The following is a 13253-nucleotide window of genomic DNA, read 5'->3' as shown; positions in this document are numbered from 1 at the left end:
CATCTCACGGGTCCTCAGACTATTCATTGCCAGGCAAGGGTACATTTTAAACGATTAGCGTGAAGGAAATATATTAGTGTCAAGTATGTTTAGCAACAGCACACCATTAGATAATATGAAATTCACAATTTATTTGCCGGTAATACATTTTCATTGACAGTGTTTTGAAAATGAATATGGAGCTTGTTTAATCAATATTCATGAAATACAATAATATAGTATCACTTAAGTTTAGATCAATAACCTCAAGAAATAAACACATTTACAGTCTCACTGCATTTCATGCTTCCTCGATTTTGTTGTCGCAGCAGTTATTCGGAGTTACTCACTTACAGCTTTCTTTTATATTCATGTTTGTGTTCAGAGTAACCGTAAACCTGCAGTAGTAGTATGTTATTCATGCAGCCGTTCACTCACTGCTTCTGGCATGAGATAAAACTGCACCTTCTCTATGCTTTATGTCAAGGGAGCTATTTATATTTTAATTAGAATATAAGAAAGTCATCCCTAACTATTTCCTCTCAGCCATCAATGGTACCCTTCTATACAGTAGCTGCAGTTTGAACTTTGGATTTTTGCCCTCTGTACTGGCACAATTTTTGTAAAATTTGAAATTGTTTGACTTCAGTTATAAAATGCATTAACGTGGACTGTGGAGGTTATGCAAAATAAACTTGGTATTACAGAAGGACTCGTACTTTTTACATTTGGTAAACTGCCTTTACATTGCATATCTAAATTTCCCTAGAAAATTTTGTAGGCCTACTCTTGGTCAAGAAGAGTCAATGAGATGCATTTTGTATTACATTCAACGTATACATTAGATGATTACAGCAATCACACTTTCAGATACGAGAAACTTTTCCAAGATGCCTGAATCATATTAACTTGCAAGAGGACTCTTATTTAGTTTGCTCACTAAATGTTGAGACATGCTGTTAAAAACTCAAGAAGCACTTACAATTTATTCAGGCTTTGTGTACGCTATGTGTGTGGGGAAAACACATTTATCATTAACATTTTATCTCTAGTCACACTTGTTATGTTTTGGTTTTCAGCTGTTTCTGATTTCTCCCTTGCAGTTGCTGGGGAAACAGCTGGAGGGCGGATCCTGCCGACACACCTGCTGCCCATTAGGTCATCAGGCCAAAATAAAAGCCTGGCAGCAACAGAGAGGAGTGTCGGGTTATTGCTCCGTGATGTTACTCACCGTACCTGACGTTTTGATACCGCTTCCTTTCTAGTGTCAATCTTTCTTGGTGTTGTGGACACTAGTGATGGGCAAATGAAACTTTTGTGAAGCACTGAACCACTTGAGCCAATTGTTTTGAAAATAGGTTCATTACACGAAGCTTCAGTTAGTGATGGGCAAATGAAGCTTTTGTGAAGCAGTGAATCACTTCAGCCAATTGTTTTGAAAATAGGTTCATTACTCGAAGCTTCAGTTACAGCGACCTCTACTGGTAAACTGCAAGGCTGCAGTGGATTTAAAGCATCTTTGCTTTGAAAATTCTCTGATGGACTCACACTAAGACCGAATAGCATGTTCTATTGACAAATAAAGACTGATGAATGTGCGTATTTTGTTATTGAGGAGAAAGTGCTGGTAAAATATGGCATAGGTTGGGTGTGCTTGTGTAACTGACAGGGGGTCATGGGGGACACTCAAAGATTTTTATTGAGGTACATTATTTTTTCCACTGTTTTTGGATTGAGCCGGTTTCTTTTTTTGCTCACAACTTCTCCACATTTAGAGAAAACACGCTCGCATGGGATCGACGATGCTGGCGTGCATAAAAATTGTTTTGCAAGGTGAAACAGATGAGGGTACACATTTTGGTGGTTCAGCCAGTAAACCAGTGGATCCTCTGATCGGTCCAGGGGTGGCTCAGTCATATAACGCTGCACCTCCACTATAGCGTCTGCTGTGGCATTTCTTGCCTTCCTTGCTTCAGAAGCATCTCTGTCCAGTGTGTGCCAAAGGTTAATATCTGAAAGACAAACATGACAGTAACCATCAGTACTGTAAGGTTTCAATGCATATCCTTTTTTACTTGTATTTATTTTTCCTGCATTTAATCAATTAACTAATTAAAAACAATTACAAGTGGATGATGGATTTGCTGGTGCTGGTAGAGCTGATGTGGAGGGCTGTTCTTCTGTAGGTGTGTCAGGTGGTGTGTATGTCATCAGTTGTGAGCATTGTGCGGTCAGTCGTTTTATCGATGCTTGTGCCTGTACTTGATTGTAGAATCCAATTGTTTTGAATCGTGGATCCAGCAGTGTTGAAAGCGTCAGTGCTGTTTGGGTTTCTGTAGGGTCAAACCTCTTTTGCATCCCTGACAGTAAGTTCTGTCCCAGTATTGCAGCTGTGTTGTGGCTTATTGTACCAAATGTTTGATTCAAGTATAGCCTCAACATTTTTGTCATTGGGATGACCTTTGACCCTGAGACTCTTTTCTCCTCGGACAATTCTACTGTTGCCTGGTAAAAGGGGGCAAGCAATTGGAGGCATGCAGCAACTGTTTCATAGTCCTCAGAGGACAGAGGTCTTACTTCTGTTTTCAGCGTTGCAAGAGCTGCCCCTACTGACTGTCTCTCCTCAAAAAGGCGCTGTAACATGAGGAAGGTGCTGTTCCAGCGTGTGTCCACCTCCTGGATAAGCTTCATCACTGGACGCTGCATCTGCTCCTGCACTTCTGTGAGCTTCTCTTTTGCTGTTGTGCTGGTTCTAAAGAAAGTAACAACTTTTCGTGCCCTTGTGCGAAGGTCTTGTAGGCCAGGAGTTAAATCCAGGGACTTCTTCACCACTAAATTTAGTGAATGGGCAAAGCAAAGTGCATGTCTTAAATTGGAACTTCTGACAGAGGCTACCATATTAGCCCCTGCATCCGTCACAATAGAGCTCACTTTGCTTTCAATGCCCCATTCCTCCATGAGAGACCTCATTGCAGCAGTAATGTTAACAGCTGTATGAGCTTCAGGGAAAGGCACCATTCCCAAAAGCACTGTGGCCAGCTTCACAGAGTCATCTACATAATGGCAGGTCACTGCTAGATAGGCATCCATATTATTGGAGGTCCACATATCAGCAGTTAGGCTTACAGCCTCTACCCTCTGCATGACCGCCTTGGCCTTGGTCTTCTCCTCCTCATATTTCTGGAGCACCATGTTCTTCAGAGCCCGCCTGGATGGAAGAGTGTATGTGGGATCAAGCAAGGCCACAAACTCCTTGAAGCCACAGTCATCCACGATGGAAAAAGGCTGCGAGTCTTTCACTATCATATTCACAAGAGCCTCATCCAGCTTTGGCTTCCGGTCCACTAAGACAAAAAAATAAAGACACAAAGAAATAAAAAAAATATTAATTAAAGAAAATAAGAAATTATGTAAAATTGCACTTAAACGAAGCAGGCCTATGAGTCATGGAATACAGTCATATCATATTGTGTGTCTACTTAATAATAGCATAATACATATAGCATACCTTGATTTGTGTCCCCCCTGGTTAACAGCAGCTCCATGCTTGGCAGTGAAGTGCCTTATCATGGAGGACGTATTCCCATGATACTTCAGTTCAGTAGCACACACTAAGCACTGGACCTGTAGAGAAAGCATTTTTAAATAAAAATGCAATTTGATTGTATAATGCTATAGCCAAATGGGTACACTAATCATATTACATATACTGTTTCTACACATGCACCTGACTGAGGTCAAATCAATTGAAGAAAGTAAAAAAGGTAAAGCCTATTTACACAAGCTTTACAACCAAACATTGGTTGTTCAGTGGTAAAATTATCACCTGCCACTCGGGTAACTCTGGTTCCATTCCCGTCAAAACGTTTTTTATTTAATTTGCGCCTCGAAAAAAAAAAATTCCCTTCGAAAAAAAAAAAGTCAATAAATAATTGTCCCCCGGGGATAATTAAAGTTTTTTTCTGATTCTGATCTATATACATAACTTTAAACAGCCAGCACACCTACCTTATCAGGAGTGATCAGATTGAAGTGTTCCCACATTTCAGAACGACCTCTCTTCCTGGCTGGCTCCATGAATGACCAAATGTAACAACGCAACGCAAGGCAATGACAATACAACAGCACCAACAACACACCGACAACCCACGAATAGTACATTGTTTAGAGCGGTTTTAAAGGGTTGACGCTCAAATTCAAAACTGCTTCAACCTGTCACCTGTCAGAATCGGGAATCACGTGATTGGACCGCGAACCAGGCATGTGATTCATTCGGGCAACGAATCAGTCGCTGCTTCGGACGTCATATGTCACGTGATTTTTTCCGCACCAAAACAAGCTTTGAAGCAGTGGTTCTATGGAATTGTAGTTCAGAGTTTGAAGCTTGCATCGAAGCTTCAGTGTCACACTGCCATCACTAGCTTCAGTTACAGTGACCTCTACTGGTAAACTGCAAGGCTGCAATGGATTTAAAGCATCTTTGCTTTGAAAATTCTTTGATGGACTCACACTAAGACCGAATAGCATGTTCTATTGACAAATAAAGACTGATGAATGTGTGTATTTTGTTATTGAGGAGAAAGTGCTGGTAAAATATGGCATAGGTTGGGTGTGCTTGTGTAACTGACAGGGGGTCATGGGGGACACTCAAAGATTTTTATTGAGGTACATTATTTTTTCCACTGTTTTTGGATTGAGCCGGTTTCTTTTTTTGCTCACAACTTCTCCACATTTAGAGAAAACTCGCTCGCACGGGACCGACGATGCTGGCGTGCATAAAAATTGTATTGCAAGTTGAAACAGATGAGGGTACACATTTTGGTGGTTCCGCCAGTAAACCAGTGGATCCGCTGATCGGTCCAGGGGTGGCTCAGTCAAATAACCTCCACTATAGCGTCTGGCACCTGCCACTCGGGTAACTCGGGTTCCATTCCCGTCCAAGTCAAAACGTTTTTTATTTAATTTGCGCTTCAAAAAAAAAAAAGCCCTTCGAAAAAATAAATCAATAAATAATTGTCCCCCGGAGATAATTAAAGTTTTTTTCTGATTCTGATCTATATACATAACTTTAAACAGCCAGCACACTTACCTTATCAGGAGTGATCAGATTGAAGTGTTCCCACATTTCAGAACGACCTCTCTTCCTGGCTGGCTCCATGAATGACCAAATGTAACAACGCAAGGCAATGACAATTCAACAGCACCAACAACACACCGACAACCCACTAATAGTACATTGTTTAGAGCGGTCATAAAGGGTTGATGCTCAAATTCAAAACTGTTTCAACCTGTCACCTGTCAGAATCGAGAATCACGTGATTGGACCGCGAACCAGGCATGTGATTCATTCGGGCAACGAATCAGTCGCTGCTTCGGACGTCATATGTCACGTGATTTTTTCCGCACCAAAAGAAGCTTTGAAGCAGTGGTTCTATGGAATTGTAGTTCAGGGTTTGAAGCTTGTATCGAAGCTTCAGTGTCGCACTGCCATCACTAGTGGACACCACTAGTAATTAGACTAGTAGCGTTTTTCTTTAATCTACTTTGTATACTACACTCCTCTCTGTTTTTTCCGCCCTCCGGCGTGATTTTGTGTTGTCTTGTTTTTGCCCACGACGTACACCTTTTTGTCGTCGTCACCTTTTGTTGAGCAACCTTTTTGTCCACGTGTTGTGCGCTTTTTGTTGGTTGATTAAAATTGAGTGACTTTCGCCCTGGCTGGGTCTGCTCTTTTCTTTTGGGGTCCAACAAACACTACCCACTCGTGACAGAATAACCTGATCAGAATGGACCCCGCAGACCCCAACAGCCTTTGCCAGGCAATGGCCAGCCATGGGCGCTTACTTGGACAGAACGAGCAATACTTCCGTGAACTGAAGGAAGCCATGTCGATGCTAACCGCCCAGATGGGGTCTCTTACCTTGAAGGTAGAGCAGAGATCGGACTCCACGGCTGCTGACGGATCACGACCACCTGGGGCTGTCTCCTCCGCGGCCCAATCAGCTGGTAACTCCGTACTTCGGGAACCCAATATTTCCCATCCTCCCTGCTACTCTGGCGACATTGGTGGGTGAGACCAATTGATTCACCAGTGTAGTCTGGTTTTTGATCAACAGCCGCAAACTTTCCCTAACGATTGCGCGCCAAGGTCGCCTTCGTAATGAGCCTACTTTCCGGCCAGGTGGCATTTTGGGCGATGGCAGTCAGTAAAGCCAATCCGGAGCTCTGAGCTTCATTGCCTGCAGAAACGTCTTCAACCACCCGGTAAAAGGAAAGGAAGCAGGCAGCCGCTTGCTAGACCTCAAGCAAACCGACTTGTCTGTAGCTGAATACTCTATCTCGTTCCGGGTTTTGGCCGCCGAGTGCCGTTACGACGAAGTGGCGCTGTGTGGGATTTTCCGGCGAGGACGAACTGGCTGCACGGGACGAGACATCCGGTCTGGAGGAACTCATCAACCTGGCCATTCGATTGGACAACAGATTGCGGGAGCGGAAGGAGGAGCGACGACCTCCGGCAGCAGACATGGCTGCCCAGCCGTCTTCAACCACGTCCACGGGGCGCTCCTTCGGCGCCTGGCCTCCCGACGCTTCGTGGCAATGCCCTCCTGCGGGAGATGACATCAAACCTATGCAGCTGGGAGGAGGACGGCTCTCTGCGGTGGAGCGCAGGAAACGGATGAGGAATCAGCCGTGCCTATATTGCGGACAGCCCGGACACAAATTGGCCACATGTCGAATGCTGCCTGATAGACGTCTGGACGTCGCACCCGCTCCAGCCACAACTGTTCAATCCCAACGCAACAACCAATGTGAGTACTCCCAGCCCGCGGGATCATGTGACACAAATAGCAACTTAGACATTAAAAGACTACAATTGTCAGGAGAGATGACATAGGGTGGGGTGAGCATAAAGAAGACGGCTTTGGTGGACTCTGGGGCGGATGATTGTAATGTCGACCCGAAAATTAACACCTTGAAATGTCCTGTGGTTAGACTTGATAAAACCAAGGAAATGTATGACCTCAACGGGCGCCTCTTGGGGGTGATAACGCATAGAACGGAGAATCTACACATGCGTTTGTTGGGAAATCACGTTGAAACTAGAACATTTTTCATTATGCCCTCCCAGTCAGCCCCAGTGGTCCTGGCACAACCCTGACATAAACTAGGGTATACCTAGGTTAGAGAGATGGAGTTTGTTTTGTCACTCACATTGCCTGCAGTCAGCAGTAAACTCCCGCTATGGCCCAGTTTAAGCAACAATGAAATCCATTAACCTTGAAAATGTGCCAGCGGAATACCACGATTTACGGGAAATATTTAGCAAAGACCAGGCCTTGTCTCTCCCTCCGCATCGGCCTTATGATTGCGCTATAGAATTGGTTCCTGGCGCACCGCTGCCCAGTACACGCCTGTACCAAATATCCAAGCCGAAACTTCAAGCCCTTAAGGAATATGTTACAACTTCGCTAGCTGCCGGGCTTATTCGGACTTCCAAATCGCCGCTAGGGGCAGGATTTTTCGTCACCGAGAAAAAAGACAAGTCTCTACGTCCTTGCATCAATTTCCGTGGTCTAAATGACATAACAATTAAAAACAAATACTAATTGCCACTAATGGAGTCCGCATTTGCACCATTACATTCCGCTACGGTCTTTACCAAATTGGATCTAAGCAGTGCCTACCATATGGTTAGGATAAGGGAGGGCGACGAATGGAAAACGGCGTTTAAGACACCCATTGGCCATTTTGAGTATTTGGTTATGCTTTTTGGCCTTTCAAACGCCCCCGCAGTATTTCAGTGTTTTATTAATGACGTCTTGCGTGACATGCTTAAACACTTTTGTTTCGTTTACCTTGATGACATTTAGATTTTCTCCAGAAACCTCGCAGAACATCAGCAACACGTTCGGCTGGTTTTGGAGCGACTGCTGGAAAACCGGCTATATATAAAGGCAGAAAAGTGTGCATTTCACACCCGTTCGGTGCAGTTTCTCGGATATATTGTGAAGGAGGGCCAATTAAGAGCTGACCCGGCCAAAATCCAGGCCGTGGTCGAGTGGCCAACTCCTACATCAAGGAATCACTTACAGAGGTTCCTGGGGTTCGCTAATTTCTACCGTCGGTTTATCCGCAACTACAGTATGAAAGCGGAACCTCTGACCAGGCTTACATCTACCAAGTTTCCGTTTATTTGGACTCAGCAGGCCAAGGTTGCCTTTGTTAAATTGAAATTATTATTTTCATGTTCGCCGGTTTTTTGGTCTCCCATTTGTTGTCGAGGTTGATGCTTCAGAGACAGGAGTGGGGGCGGTGTTGTCCCAACGGTCCCCAGTCGACCAGAAGCTGCATCCCTGCGCCTACTTCTCTCGTCGGCTCGACCAAGCGGAGCGCAACTACAATGTGGGCAACCGTGAGCTACTGGCCATCATTCTGGCGTTACAGGAGTGGAGAGACTGGCTGGAGGGCGCGGAGGAACCCTTCCAGATCTTCACGGACCACAAAAACTTGGCGTACCTCCGGTCCGCTCAGAGACTAAATCCTTGTCAAGCACGCAGGGCCCTGTTCTTGATGCTTTTTGATTACGTCATCACTTACAGACTTGGATCCCGCAATGCCAAGCCGGATGCCTTGTTCGGCCGCCGAGGGGTCTCCACCCGAAACTATCGTTCCAGAGAACAGAGTGTTGGGGGCTCTCCAGTGAGAGGTAGAGAGGAAGGTGGTGGAGGCAACTGGCAACATCCAGACCCCTGTAGCTTGCCCTGGAAATAAGTTATTTGTACCCGCACACCTTCCTCAAGAGGTGCTGCAGTGGAGGCATACATCAAAGGTGGCATGTCATCCTGGGGTCAGTTGATCTCCTCCTGTACAGTGTGCGTTCGAAATAAGCCCTCTCACCGTATGCCAGCCGGTCAGCTCCGTCCCCTGGCCATTCCCTCCCGCCCTTGGTTGCATTTGGCACTGGACTTTGTTACCGGGCTACCTCCTTCCAACGGTAAGTCTGTGATCCTTACTGTGGTGGACCGGTTCTCCAAAATGGCGCACTTCATTGCTCTGCCCAGATTGCCCACCTCTTTGCAGACAGCGGATATCCTGGTAAGGGACATATTTAGGATCCACGGGATCCCATCCGACCTTGTCTCCGACAGGGGGCCTCAGTTCGTGTCTCGGGTGTGGAAGGCATTCTGCAAATCATTGGGCTCTACTGCTAGCCTGTCTTGGGGCTATCATTCCCAATCCAACGGGCAAACAGAGAGAGTTAACCAGGCCATCAGCCTCCTTCCTCGTGGTCGTCCCACCTTCCATGGATTGAAAACATCCACAACACCCTCGTGTGCTCTGCCACAGGCCATCCTGGATTCTCGCAGTATCTGGTCGACTGGGAGGGGTACGGGCCGCCAGTGGATCCCCCGCTCCTGGGTTCTGGACCAGTCGCTGATCCGAGACTTCCATTCGTCGCACCCTTCTCAGCCAGGTGGCCCGCCTGGGGGCGTCCGTTAGTTGGGGGGTAGTGTTATGTTTTGGTTTTCAGCTGTTTCTGATTTCTCCCTTGCAGTTGCTGGGGAAACAGCTGGAGGGCGGATCCTGCCAACACACCTGCTGCCCATTACGTAGGTCATCAGGCCAAAATAAAAGCCTGGCAGCAGCATAGAGGAGTGTCGGGTTATTGCTCCGTGACGCTACTCACCATACCTGACGTTTTGATACTGCTACCTTTCTAGCGGCAATCTTTCTTGGTGTTGTGGACACCACTAGTAATTAGACTAATAGCATTTTTCTTTAATCTACTTTGTATACTACACTCCTCTCTGTTTTATCCGCCCTGCGGCGTGATTTTGTGTTTTCTTGTTTTTGCCCACGACGTACAACTTTTTGTCATTGTCTCCTTTTGTTGAGCAACCTTTTTGTCCACGTGCTGTGCGCCTTTTGTTGGTTGATTAAAATTGAGTGACTTTCGCCCTGGCTGGGTCTGCTCTTTTCTTTTGGGGCCCAACAAACACTACCCACTCGTGACAACACTAAACTCAACAAACAAAGGCATGATATATTGTATCATTGTTAGGACGGTGTATTGGGGCCACAGAAAAATTACTCGCAAATTTGCCACTTCGTAAATTTGCGAGTTTATAAAGTGGCAAATTTGTGACTTTATATAGTGGCAGATTTGCAAGAAAAAAAACGCAGAAACTTATGAGAAATCCACGTAGCGTAGCTATAGTCTGCATTTCATGTCTCCATTCTTCAAAGCAGCTGAATCTAACTCAACTCATCAGCAAGCTTTGCAAAAGCCTGCTAATGATCGTGATCACGAATCAGGTGTGTTAGTGGAGAGAAACATGGAAAACAGGCTGAATGGGGGCTGAATGTGTAAATAATAATTCTGGAAACATAAATGTACAAGTAAATATTTATTTTAACAAATTAACTTCAATGCTTGTTCCTCAGTGTGTGGACCTTCGCAAAGTGGGGCATCTTTGCCGCTGGCAGTACTCAACACTTTAAAGTGCGAATGCTTAACATGATATGGTTAAAGCCTTTACTATCTCCTCATTTGAAAACTTGCAAGTGCAATTGATTTTCCAGCCTCTTATTGCTACCTTTCCCATAAAATTATCATATATGTTCTATTCTGAACAAAATATGGAAATTTGGCACTTCCACATAATTGCATTCAGTTTTTATTCACAATTTGTATAGTGTCCCAACTTTTTGGGAATTGGGTTTGTACATTTCCATTTATTTCTGAAGATATTGTGTCATGCAAAAAATAAAGGGGTGCCAATACCAGTGAGCAGGACTGTAGATCACAAACTGCAAGGGTTTCATAGCCTGGAAAAGTCATACACAACTAATGCCTTCACCAACCCTCAATTAGCAGAATGGCCTATGACCAGGATGCACACTTACTTACTCACAGATGAGGTGTGCTATCCACCAACAAATGGCTGGTAGAGGCACGTAGGTATGCTTTTATACACGGCGAAATGGCAGATAAAAATATCTATGGCCCACTGTGTTCTGAATAATGCCACAATGCTGTAGTGTTTATATAATTAACAAATGAATAGACAGGTCTTGCTTTAGGCATATACTGCATATCGTCATTAATTTATAATCGCTATAGCAGTGTTTTTCAACCCTGGTCCTCGGGGAACACTATCCAGCTTGTTTTCCATGTCTCCCTATTCCAACAAAGGCGATTCCTTTTTTTCTTTTCTTTTTTTTTTCCCGAGAGAGAGCTCAGTATTGGTTATTCGTAATTTTACCGATTTGACATGTCATCATCATTGCTCTCTCTCGCTCTCTTTTTTTTTGAATGTGGGTTAGTATGTGCATGTGCGTGCTAAGTGCTTTATAGAAGAAAAAAAATCAATTGTAACATACAACGGAACACCAAACGCCACCAATTAAGAACTCTATCAACATTTTCTGGAAGAATAAGGCTCTAAACTTGTATATGTCCGATCCACCATTACTAGGAGCTTAACGTTCCTCCCAAGACTTAAATTCACCAAGCATCAAATGGTAAACTGTATATATTTATATTTTCTCAAGATACCACTCCATAGACCAAGATCAATATGCATCACTTTGTTTCTAACAAATCCCTGCAAGTGTTTTTACATTTTTAAATGATCACCTCTACAACATTCCTAGGAAATCACGCGCCATAAATGGTGAGCTATTTTTATAACAGGCCTGCAAGCTTCTCATGTGATCATTTGGAGCACTCCGGTGCCAGCGGGCACCAAGTTAGTGACCTCCTGCATTAAAAGTATCAGTCGTTACATTTTTTTTAAGTCCTTGTAAAGTGAGAATAAAACTTTATTTCATAAATTTTACACACCACAGAGAAGAGTGTTTTTAATAAGGTTGCCAAAAAAGTCAAGTATACGTATTAGTACTGGGCATAGATTTTTTTTTTTAATCTAGATTAATCTCATTCTAAATCTAATTCTGGCATTAATCTAGAAGATGCAATACTCCGTTTCAATTTTGAAGAAGGTTGCACATGTTACTGAAATAATGACACCTGCTGATGATAAATAAGTCTTTTACTTTGTAAAAGACCGATAAAGTTAGGCCAGAATGTACATGAGCAGTCTAATCAAGTCTGTCTGACATGACAGAGGTCAATAAGACGAGTCCAGGGACGGAATGACACAAGAAAAAACTGTCCCTATCATTTTGATTTAGGCCTGCCGGCCCGCTCCGACTCCTGACCAAACCTGGCTACCACGTAGCTTGGCCACTGATGTTGATTTTTTTAGTTTGCTATCTATATTAATATATATAATATATCATTGATTATTGGATTCTTCAGTCTAAATTGTGGGCCGGTGTGTTGGGTAAAATTGAGGGAAAATTATCATTAAATAGCACCACATTGGCCCCAAAAGACACTGACCTACCGACCAGTCTTTATTGAGGGAATGATTCAGCATAGAGCACATATGTTATTGTGATATGTATTCTCCACCCTTTTTTGCCGTGAAACAACTCCCTCATAATACTTCCAATTTACACTGTTCAAATTTCAACTTGCTTCAAAAATACAAACCTCCCGGGGTATATATCGTCTGATTCCACATGACTTAGTCCCATTGATATTGAATGGAAAAAAGTTGATATTTAACATTAAATTGTGCAAATACTCTGACGCCCACTTCCGTACATACAATTGATCATCATTGCCAGGTGTTATATACTGCTCTTTGGCACAGTTGGTAAAGTGCATTGTCCAGTAACCAGGAGGTTGCAGGATTGAATCCCACCTCCGACTGTACATTGCAAATACAGTGTTCCCTCGTTTCTCGCGGGTTCATCTTTCGTAGCCTCGCTGTTTCACAAATTTTTCACAGCGTGCTTTTTTTTTTTTTTACAGCGTGCTTTTTTTACAGTGTATGCACACGCCGTCCACCGCCGCCATCAGGCTCAGCGCGCCACCTGCCACCCACCCCACGGTTCACGCAGGCCTGCGCCAGCCACAGCACTCACCGGGATGGGAACCATCACCGACGGAATAACTTTTTGAAAATCCTCGGTGTCCTGGAGGTTTTTGGCCGGCCGTATCTCCTACCGGGGATATACGGGCATCCGCGGGTTCGTCTCGGCGAGACCTTTCTAATGATGGCGTGATCCGACCTTGCCCGTCGTGTTTGCGACCTGAAGATAGAGGCCTAACAGTTTCCCCAATTTCATGCCAGAACACTCCAGCGTGCGTTCACCGCTCATGGCTCACCCCTAGATTACACCGCATGCGTGTGCATTGC

The sequence above is a fragment of the Vanacampus margaritifer genome, chromosome 16 (assembly GCF_051991255.1).
Source record: "Vanacampus margaritifer isolate UIUO_Vmar chromosome 16, RoL_Vmar_1.0, whole genome shotgun sequence".
Lineage (NCBI taxonomy): Eukaryota > Metazoa > Chordata > Actinopteri > Syngnathiformes > Syngnathidae > Vanacampus > Vanacampus margaritifer.
This window is presented reverse-complemented; position numbering follows the sequence as displayed.